We start from the raw sequence: 11,983 nt of genomic DNA on the forward strand, positions 1-11,983 counted from the left end.
TAATTGGCCCTTGGTTTTCTTCAGGTATCAGAGCCCATTATCATGCACCAGTGGCTGGATTCCTTAAGTCCACTGCCCCTCCCACCCCCTGTTGGCCTGGTCACCCCACTCTGGGGACTGTGGATTGGTCAGTCATGATGGTCCCTTTCCCTTTCCTCAGTGGTTTCTTGAGGAAGGACACATGGGTCATTTCTGGCCTGTGACATGTGGGGAGAAATCTGCTGGAGGGTGTGCTGTTTCTAGGAAGGTTTTCTCGTCACTTTACCCTCTTTTCAGAGGAAAAAATATTTTCTTCCATCTTCATTGTCGTGTGAGGATACTTTGCATAGAGTTGATTCGGATTTCTTGGTGGCAGTAATCCTGAGGACAAGCCAGCACATGGAGGCGATGGTAAGGTGGGGAAGGCTGGGGTCCTGTATACCTTCGTTGAGCACCTTAATTGAATGACTGTGACGCGCTTACCTGAGGACTTCTTCAGGTATGTGACAGGGAGCCCCTTATTGTTTCAGCTGCCGTTTGAGTTGGGGTTTCGCAGTTTTCAGGCAATTGCACCCTAACAAAATGAAAGGAGCGAGGTGGACTTTAATACTCATCTTGTTAGATTCTGCCTCTTCAAAGGATGGTTCCACAAAACTGAGAAAGCCCCTTACTTCCTCTTCTCCAGCCTGTACAGATAGCCATGTCTAATTCCTGGTACAGCTACTTTAGAAACCACTTCACACATTTCTGGGAAACCGAGTTTATATGATAGTTGCTTCTTTCAAAAACAGTTATCCCAAACCACTTAATACTTGGTGGTAAAGGCTACTGTGTGGCTTGGAGCCGGTCAGCATGCTTAAGCTCTTAGGCCAGCATGCAGTGGTCTGTCTGATTTCTTGGTAATAAACATGAAATCTCTGTTTCTTGCAAATGTGGCTTCCGCACACGGCACTTTGCCGTGGAATACCAGATGGTATTGAGGCACCGCGTTCTTCCTGCCTGAGAACAATATCATCTGTAAACAGAACTGCTTACACTGCAGCGCCACAGAAATCCTTTGCTGCTTCTCAGGCCTCACCGAGTCTGGCCGTGAACTTGTTATTTGGACAACACTCACACTGTTTTGGAATTCTTTTCTTAGACTGTCCATTCCCTATTCCTCATCCAAGTTACATCAGTACTAGAGTCTTTTGTCAGTGGTTATGACAGGATACATCCCAGACAAGCAGTCATAAATGCTGATACCCTCTTTCACGCTGGGTTTTCTTCCACAGTGCATACTTATCAGCAGACATTGGCCTTGGTGGGAAAGGGAGATATACAGATGACTGACATCAGTATTGAAGGAATCTGTACCCTAGTGAGGAGACAGCCATGTTAAACAAATGATAGGTGTGTGTATGAGGTACAAAAGTAATACAGAGATACGTAGAGGATGGGAGGGCTTTATTGGGGGGGGTGGGCAGAGGAAGGTTAATAGGAGGTTTTATATCTGAGTTATGTTCTAAAGGATGAAAGGATATTCCGGGCGGAGGTCAGTAGTAGTATGTGCCTATTCTTAAAAGTTTCACCATCTGCCTCTTGCAAGCTATTGAGCAAGTATCATAGAATGATGTTTTGGAGGTAAAGGGAAGAAGGCGAGCTTTCAAACCACGTGGTTGGCTTTGCCAGGCTCAGGTGGTTTTGTGTCTTGATCTGGGTCTGGAGAATGTGCCTTAAGGACTTCAAGAAGAAATCCCAGAGGTACCCAAGTGGCTAAGAGCATTCCAGTCAGATATACCTAGCTTTACCTCTCCCCACCACCCCCTCAATTAGGTGAACTGGACTATTTTCTTAGCTTCTTTGTGTCTTGGATTTCTCCTATTTGGATCAAGAACTATACCACCTAGGGAGAGTAAAATCATCTTTATGAAGAGTTCAGAAATGTACTTATTATTTCGTAAGTGCTCAGTTAGTATTAGCTATTATTACTAGGTATTAAGTTATATACTTACTAGAGGCCCAGTGCACGAAATATGGTGTGTGTGTGGGGGGGTCCCCTCAGCCCAACCTGTGCCCTCTCCAATCTGGGACCCCTTGGGGGATGTCCGACTGCCGGTTTAGGCCCAATCTTGGGGATGGGGCCTAAACTGGCAGTCAGACATCCCTCTCACAATCTGGGACTGCCTGATCGCCCCTGCCAGCCTCTGCCTGCCTGCCTGATTGCCCCTAACTCCCCACCCCACTTGCCTGATCGCCCCTAATTGCCCCCTCTGTGGCCTGGTCACCCTTCACTGCCCCCCTCTGCCAGCCTGGTTGCTCCCAACTGCCCGCCCCCCCCCGTGCCAGCCTAGTCACCCCTCACTTCCCCCCCCCCGTGCCAGCCTAGTCACCCCTCACTTCCCCCCCCCCCCGTGCCAGCCTAGTCACCCCTTACTGCACACTCCCCCCCCCCCCCGCTGGCCTGGTTGCCTCCAACTGTTACCCCCACCCATGCTGACCTGGTCATCCTTCACCGCCCCCTACTCCGCCCCCCTCCTCCCCCCCGCTGTCCCACGCAGCCTGCTGTTTGGTCACTTGATCACCCTATCACTGCCTCCCCCCTCCCCCTCCCCGCCTGCCTGGTCACCCCATGCAGCCTGCTGTTCTGTCATTGCATGAGGGTGTCCTCAAGCTGTCAGGCCACACCTGCTTTTCAGGCGAGGAAGGCTCTGGTCATTTGTGTCTTCAAGGGAGACGTGGCCATCGTACACATCTCTCTGTCACAGTGCTGCTCCACTGAAATGTAAAGTGAGCCACATGTATGGTTTAAAACCTCCTGCTAACCTTATTAAAACCTGAAAGAACAAATAGATGAAAGTTGTTTTAATAATTTATTTCACCCCAGATATCCAAAACTTTTTTTTTTTTTTAACACATAGCCAATATGCAAGTATTAGGTGTTTCATAAACTTCATTTTGTTGCACAGAGTATTTGAAAGCTGGTATGTACTTCAGAATTAGAGCCCATGTCAACCCAGACCAACCCCATTTCAAATGCTCAGTAGCCCTGTTGGTTAATGACTACTGTGTTGGACAGCACAGGTCTGGGCAGTCTCTTGTTCATTATTTATCTGCATCTACCTTAAAATTCATTTTTGTCTCTCACTTCTGCAGTGGCTGAAATGAAATCACCACGTATTTCTAAAGTAGTATCAAGCAGTTATATAGTGTTAAACACTTTTTTGGTATTACCTCATTTACTATATTTTTTCTATTAAATATGTTATTACTATCCTCATTGATTAGATGAAGAACTTGAAACACTGAGTTTAAGTGACCTGACTGAAGACCTTACTGACTACGGGGGATGCTGGATACAGACAGAAGTAGTCTTATACCAAGACATGGGTTCTTTATCACTCACTCTGCTGTCCCAGTAGACATATGTAATTTTACTAATTAATGAAATAGGTAAAGATATCTTAGACTTTCTTTTTGTTTTGTTTTTAAATAATATTTTCTTATTTTTTCTTATTTTTATTTTTTGTTAATCCTCACTGACGGATTTTTTCCATTGATTTTTAAGGAGAGTGGAAAAGAGAGGGTAACAGAGAGAGAAACATTTTTGTGATAGAAACACAACCATTGGTTACCTCCTGCACAAGCCTAGACTAGGGCCAGGATAGGGGAAGAGCCTGCAACCAAGGGCCATGTTCTTGACCGTAATCAAACCTGGGACCAATTAGTCCTCAGGCCAGTGCTCTATCCACTGAACCAAACTAGCTAGGGCTCACTTTTTATTTTTCAATTTTTTATATTTCAGTGACATACATTATTGGTTTCACCCCAGTGATTAGATATTACATAATTCACTAAGTGATCATCCTGATAAATCTCAGACATATCTGACACTATGCACAGTTATTAGAATATTATTGACTATATTCCCTATACTGTACTTTACATCCCATGACTATTCTGTAACAACCAATTTGTACTTCTTAATCCCTTTACCTTTTTCATCCATGCTCCCAAATCTCCTCCCATCTGACAACCATCAGTATGTTCTCTGTATCTGTGAGTATGTTTCTGTTCTGCTTCATTTATTTATTTTTTTATTTTTATAATATATGTTATTGATTTTTTTACAGAGAGGAAGGGAGAGGGATAGAAAGCCAGAAACATCGATGAGAGAGAAACATCGACCAGCTGCCTCCTGCACATCCCCCACTGAGGATGTGCCCTCAACCAATGAACATGCCCTTGACCGGAATTGAACCTGGGACCTTTCAGTCCACAGACCGATGCTCTATCCACTGAGCCAAACCGGTTTCAGCTCATTTATTTTTATGATTAATTTGTTTATAGATATATCTTTATTACCATTTTATTGTTTATGTTTTTTATCTTTTTTAAAAAAGACCCTTTAACATTTCATGTAATACTGTCTTGGTGGTAGTGAACTCCTTTAGCTTTTTCTTGTGTGGGAAGCTCTTTATTTTTCCTTTGATTCCAAATGATAACTAGAGGCCCGGTGCATGAAATTCATGCACAGTGGTGGTGGGGGGGTGTCCCTCAGCCCAGCCTGTATCCTCTGCAATCTGGGACCCTCAAGGGATGTCTGGCTGCAGACAACCCTTTCACAAACTAGGACTTCTGGCTCCCAACTGCTTGCCTACCTATTTACCTGATTGCCCTTAACTGCTTCTGCCTGCCAGCCTGATCACCCCCTAACCATTTCCTGTCAGCCTGATTGCCTCTAACTGCCCTCCCCTGCAGGCTTGGTTGCCCCCAAATGCCCTCCCCTGCAAGCCTGGTAACCCCCAACTGCCCTCCCCTGCTTGCCTGATCACCCTTAACCCCATGCCAGTAACTTATGCTGGCATAAGCCTGCAGTTGATCATGACTTGAAATGAAAAGGCTAGAATCTAATTTGGACATTAAAAAAGAAGACGAAAAGTAAAACCTAGGAAATGTAGTAACTGCTCTCCCCTACCGGCCTTTATGCCCCTCACTGCCTCTGCCTCCACCGCCATGGCTTTGTCTGGAAGGAAGTTGGACGTCTGGAAGATGGCTGGTCAACCTGGTCTAATTAGCCTATTACCCTTTTATTTGTATAGATAATAATGTGGTCAGGGCTCCTCTGTTATTCTGTTCTTAAAGGCAGTTTGGGGAGCTTCATTGTTTCACACACCACCACCTCACCCTCCATCCCAGAGGTACAGCACCCACCAGTCACCTGCCACTTTGCTGTGGAGTCTGTGGTGGCCTTTCCTCACTGGTGTTGTGCGGCACCCACCGTGAGTGTCCAGGCACATGACAGGGTCCACACAGCAGAGGGTGCTGGGTCCTAGGCAGCATAATGGCTGGTCTCCTACTGTCCTTGAGATGCTGGCATAAGCCTGCAGTTGATCATGACTTGAAATGAAAAGGCTAGAATCTAATTTGGACATTAAAAAAGAAGACGAAAAGTAAAACCTAGGAAATGTAGTACATCTCCTTGAACCCTGGAAATTGTGTTTTTCCTGTGGCAATTGTTTTTATTATGGATAAATTATCACTGCCAGCCAGGATTTACACACTGTACCTATTACTGCCAGTATTGGAAGTATTCTTTTTAGGAGGCTAATCTCATGGCTGTATTTAGGTATTTACTAAAGTATTCGTGTTCTAGTTAATTTTTAAATTTCCCATTAGATAATTTCTGCTGGTTAAATGTTTCTTTATTATTTATTTATTTATTTTTAATTCTTACCCAAAATGTGAGGACATTTTTTCTTCTTCTATTTTTTAGAGAGAGAATGAAGGAAGGCAGATGAGGGGGGTGGGGGAGAGAGAGAGAAAAGAGAGAGCCCTAGCTGGTTTGGCTCAGTGGATAGAGTGTCGGCTTATGTACTAAAGGGTCCTTGGTTTGATTCTAGTCAAGGGCATATGCTTTGGGTTGCCGGCTTGATCTCTAGTAGGGGGCTTCCAGGAGGCAGCTGAACAATGATTATCATTATGATGTTTCTGTCTCTCTCCCATAAACTCTGGAAATCATATATATATGGAGAGAGAGAGAGAGAGAGAGAGAGAGAGAGAGAGAGAGGGAGGGAGGGAGGGAGGGAGGGAGGGAGGGAGGGAGGGAGGGAGGGAGGGAGGGAGGGAGGGAGGGAGAAATGTGAGTCACATTGACTGGTTACTGCCCTCACCCAAGGGCAGGGATCGAACCTACAATCCAGGTATGTGCCCTTGACCAGGAATCAAACCCGCCACCCCTCTGGTGCACAAGCTGGCACTTTAACTACTGAGCTACACAGCCAGGGCAAAGCTTTCTTTACTGTTGAAAAATACTTTAATCGTTTCATTGGCAAATGCACTAGTGCGAAGACAATATATGGACAGAACTAAAATGTAGGCTGATTAATAATATATAATCAAATGCCCCAAAGAATGTTAATTAAAAGATGATGTCAAACTGGATGAATGCGTGGAAGGACATGTTTCCTGCTTTTCTTAATCCTGAATTGATGAAGGTTTTTAGAGAGATCTGAGTGGAGATTATGGCTAACATCATAATCAACTGGAACAATGGAGCAAATGAATGTAGCGAGGTGACACGTAGCTCAGTGAAGCACATGTAAGAATGTTTTAGAAATGTTTCTTGATTATAATCACAATATGAGTCAGTTGATGTGACTGCCAAGAAGAGTTAATTTGTTTTTAGTTTGAATTAATAGACACAGACTGCTTAGGATGTGGGCAGCAGCCCTCCCACTGTCTCTTGTGTCAGCCACACTATCCTCGGAGAATCACGATCAATCTATCCGGTACGTTTTAGGAAGGTCGTTGCTGTTTTAGGAGTCTCATTTGCATAATGCTAGAGCTTCCCAAGTGCTTTCTTATACTTAGTGTTATTTAACAGTTTAAATAAAATGTAATTTATGGACAAACGGGAGAGTATCCTTAGGATTTTGGGGGAACTGGCAAAATTTATTTCTGGGAAAGAGAAGACTCACAAATAATCCAGGACTTGTCTTCAAGTTCTAAACCGCTTGCTGTGTTGAAGATGGAGAAATCTGTTTTAGCTTAGATAGCATAAAACTAGGATTGTGTGGATGTCATAGGGAAATGGGCTTTAATTCTTTTTTTTTAAATTAAATATATTTTTTATTTTTACAGAGAGGAAGGGAGAGGGACAGAGAGCTAGAAACATCGATGAGAGAGAAACATCAACCAGCTGCACACCCCCTGCCGGGGATGTGCTAGCAGCCAATGTACATGCCCTTGACTGGAATCGAACCTGGGACCCTTCAGTCCGAGACCGACGCTCTATCCACTGAGCCAAACTGGTTTCGGCAGGCTTTAATTCTTTATAGCTATCCAAAAGTAGAATTGGCTTCATTGTGAAATAATAAAGTAGGGTGTGTATCTATGTGTTTTAGTTTTAATGGGCGCAAATGGAGGCATTGGGTCTCTTTGGTGAGGATTGTGTAACAGTCAGTACGTTGACTGGTTACAGGGGAGTGTTGCCCATAGTGTGCTGCTGGCATTGTCGTTTAGTTCCATGTGAGGTGCTGGCGTCATCTTTCTTCTGTACCAGAGCAAGCATGTCAGACTCACAGCTGGCGGGCCACATGCCTCATTGCTGGCCACGAGTTTGCCATGCTTGTTCTAGAGCAGTTGCCCTGATACATCAGCACCTCTATTGAGATTTTTAATGAAAACAATTCACAATATCTCCCCCCCCCCCTCCCAGCACACAAATCTACCTTTCTTGGAAATCATCAACCTTGAAACATGAATGAAGGGATCCAGTCAAGTTCAGATCTCCTACCTGAAAGGAAAAAATGTAAAAATCCATTGGTTTGTTGTCCAGTCTCCCTACAAGATGAGATTGAAACTGCATGTGATGTATCATACTCACTCTTAGTGAAAAGATGTTCACAACTGCATCCTAGCTCGTTGCGGACTGAAGGGTCCTGGCTTTGATTCTGGTCAAGGGCCTGTACCTCGGTTGCAGGCTCAAACCCCAGCCTTGGTTGGGGCGCATCCTGAAGGCAACCAATCCATGCATTTCTCTCACATCAATGTTTTCTCTCTCTTCCACTCTCTCTAAAAAAATCAATAGAAAAATATCCTTGGGGGAGGATTAGCAATAACAACAAAAAGATATGCACAGTTGCTATTATAATGTATATTAAATATAAATTAAAATTTGTGCAGATAAAAAGGGTCCTGTGATTTAAAACTTAAAATGAATAAAGTTGTATAGGTTGAAAACACTTTTTCACCCTTTTTTTTTCTTTATCTGTCCAGTTTACACAGACATCCTTCCCTAGTTTCTGTCTGCATTTGGAAGCAAATTCAAATGCAAGTTCTGATTTTGCTGTGTTCTAGTGGTGGTTTATTTTGCATACTGTTCTATAACTAGCTTCCTTCCCCAAGATAGTTGAAGATCTTTTCTTATCAGTATATGAGGTTTATAAGGGTGCTTTTTAATTCTTTTTATAGAGCTATTAGCATTACCTTTTTGAATTCTGTAATTATGAGGATTTAGGTTGTTGGCTTTTTTGTTGTTGTGTTGCCATAGGGCTGAGGTGAGGGATGGTAGCTGCGGCTGTGCTAAGAGCCGAAATTAACCTAAATTAATTGCAATTCCAGTCAAGCTTTCCCCTTTAAGTTGCAAATCTTTAGAGTAGACTCCAGACTATCAAAATAGTTACATGAGGCAGACTCTGCCAATGCTCTGGTTGAGACACATTTCTGATGCTCACCATTCTACCATCTTGCCAGAATCCTTCTCCACTCATGTCGATTTTAATTTGCTTTTATTTGGTTATGAATTAAGTTAGGCTTTCATAGTTTAGGAGTCATTTCTCTGAATGTATTCATTTTGTCATTTTTTTCTGTTGGATTATTGGTCACATTGTTATCAATTTCTAGGATCCATATGCTTGCAAATAGCTCTTTATGATACGAATTGTAAGTGTATATATATATTTTTTTTCTTTAGTTTTTTCCAATGATTTTACTTTTGGTTATTATTTATTGTTTATGTAATTAAATTTATTACATATAGAGTTTGGTATTTATTTTCATTGTTTATGTAATTCAATGTATTACATATGGATTTTGATTCATGGGAGAAAGTTCTTATACCAGTAGTTAAGAAATTTTCTTTTTCTTTTCTTTTTTCTTTTTTTCATTTAGTACCTTTACAGTTTCATCTTTTTGCATTAAACGTTTAATTCATTTGGACTGTAATCAGGGGTGTTATGCTCCAATTTTTTAAGTGTGGTATTTTATAGGACATTCCTGATTATATTTGTATCCATTTGTTGGATATATTTCATTGATCTCTCTGTAGACATAACATGTAGCTTATTTTGATCATGCAAACAGCATGTAAGGAATTCTGTTTCCCCACTGCTGTCTTCACTGCTAGATTTTAAATTTCATTTCCTTTTTTCTCCCTATCTGTTCATGTGGCAGTGGGGACCTCTTCACTATACTAACGAAGTATATCCATTTATTGAGTATTTGTTTATCACTATAATATTTTTCACTTTATATCTTAAATGTAACTGCAGTAATTTTATTAATTGAAAAGTTCAAGCCTGATATTTATCCAGGTGCCTCTAGCGTGTTTTGTGAATGTGCCAACATTGGACTTTCCAAGAAGGTGGTTGGCTCAAATGTGCTTTCCTTGATTTGTACCCATGAAATTTCCATGTCATAATCACCAAAAAGTAGCTCATAGATACAATGGCTAGTTACACACTGGCAAACTAGAAATTGCATATATTTAAAGGAATTTTTAAAGAACATGATGTCTGATGAGAGAAAATTGAATGAAGGCAGGCATCTACTGGGTTTTAAATACCATTTATTTATGAAATGAGGGGGTTGGGGGAAAAGATAGTTAAGGTCCCCTCCAGGTCATTGTTATTCCCACGTACGTTTCCATTTCCATTATTTTGCCTGGACACTTGGTTTGTTTGCAAGTTGAAGCTCTTCTTGGCAGTTCTCAGGGCTTGGCAACTAACGTGCTCTCAGCTGTCTCATTCAGCAATTGCTGTCCTGTTTCCATCTGCTCCCTTTTGTGAACCATGCTTAGAGAGCACAAGTCATGGACTTAATTTTCTTTGCTAGTACACATACACACACACACACACACACACACACACACACACACACAGTCCCTGCTTTTATTCTCCCCATAGTGTAGAAATGGAGAATGGAGTCTAATGGTGATATTTCTGCATTTCAGCTTGGGTTAGCTTTCCCTAGAATGAAGGCTATAACTTTAGTAAAGAAATGGAATGGTCTTCTCTCTACTGCTCAGGGCAAGAGGATTTTCACATTGGGGTACAAATAGGACTCTTCTTTATCAGTCTGTTAGTACCAGCAACAGGGTCTTTACAAACTGTCTCGTCTGTTAGGCTCCTAAATAAAATCCATCTTAGAAAGGGTTTGTCTCTCATATTGAATGGCATTTTAATGAGCCTTCTGAAATGATTTAAACTTAGTTCACATCAGCCTTCTTTTCGAAGCCAAGTCATACCAGTTAGATTAGATCTTCTAATCTTTTAATCATTTGATCCTCAGTATAGTTTCCGATGTGTCACATCTCTCTGTGGTATCCAGAACTGGATTCTTTCATAGTCTGGTGAGGAGTGAGCAAAATGGGAAGATTACTCCCGTCCTGTTCCTCTGTCTTGGGATTGGTTTTACCCGAAACACTATGTTGTTGTTTCTCCAGCTGGCAGTTTTAAGAAAAGGCTTCTGCCTGAGCTAACATGTCCTCCCTCCAGTGAAGTTCATGTGCGTGTAGTCAGGGCTGGCTCCGGGGCCTTGGCCGAGCCTGTGCAGCTGCTCTGGGCTCTGTGCTCCGAAGAGCCCTGGCTTTGTTTAGTGCTCTGTTGTTGCTGACCTGAAATCCTTAGTGTTTCAACAGGGGGCTCCTCATGCCCACTGTGTCCTGGGCCTACACATTAAGTAGCTGATTTTGCTTGTAGTTGATGACTAGACTAGAGGGTACCGGTGGTATAAGTTGTAGTTCACATCTAACCTACCCTGGGTAATAAATACAGCCGCGTGACCTAAGGCGAGGAAATCTGGTTGTGAAGTTGCACTCCTCTACCCAGTTCACAGCTCTTCCACCTGTTAACGTAAAAACATCCAAATTTATAAAGAGTTTTTGTGAGTATATTTGAGCCCAACTGTTGACAGTTGCCGGGACCAGGAAGCAGAATCTCAGTGGATTGGGATAATGTTCAGGAGAATGGCAATTCTTCACCCTATTTTATACATTATAATAAAAAAGGAGATATAAGTGGGTTACAGGAAATCCATTCGTAATAGATTAGGGAGGCGGGAGAAAGCAAAGCAGGGAAACATCTGGGATTGGATAAAAAGTAAAATGATAGATGCGTCTTTTACTTAGCTGGGGGTGCAGGATAGTTAACAAAGATTAACATGATAACAATAACAATGAGGACATTGATGGTCTCTGTCCTGGTGCCCAGACACATTTTTATCAGTGGAGATACTGGTCTAGGACATGACTACCACTATAAACTGCTTTAGTTCAAGTTTTAATCTCAGACCATTCTCTGTGGTGACTTTAGGTCTTTGAGTTTGCAGAACCGCCATGCAGGCCTTCCCTGAGTTTGTCAGGTCAGCATGTGGCCTTTTTTTCCCCATTCACACACCAAAGTGCTTAAAGATGCACTCACTGTCCACCCGCTGCACCTCTGTTCTCTTCTGGATTTGTTTCCTCTTGATTAGTACTTTATTGATCTCAGTCATTGAACCAACACATTTATTCATGGAATAAAAATTTTTGGCATCCAATAGATGTCCTTTCCAGAGGATTCTTTCTCAGAATCCCTTCCTGTTATCTCTTGTCCAAGGCCGAAGGTTATCTACTCACCTCCAAGACTGCTTGTTTTCTGCCTTCTCTGCTCAAGATATCTGGTAATTTTGCACAAGTTAATTTCTCACCCAAATTTTAGGGGTTTTTTTTCGTGTTTTTTTTTTCTTCCTGTCTCTGCAAAGA

General features: G+C 42.3%; 1 protein-coding gene across 8 annotated transcripts in view; it reads left to right on the forward strand.

Moving 5' to 3' along the window:
* CADPS2 (calcium dependent secretion activator 2) overlaps positions 1–11,983 on the forward strand; it is a 434,503-nt gene that overhangs the window by 77,817 nt on the left and 344,703 nt on the right. The window lies entirely within an intron of this gene.

This window comes from Pipistrellus hanaki (genome assembly GCF_964339955.1).
Source record: "Pipistrellus hanaki genome assembly, chromosome: 10".
Classification (NCBI taxonomy): Eukaryota; Metazoa; Chordata; class Mammalia; order Chiroptera; family Vespertilionidae; genus Pipistrellus; species Pipistrellus hanaki.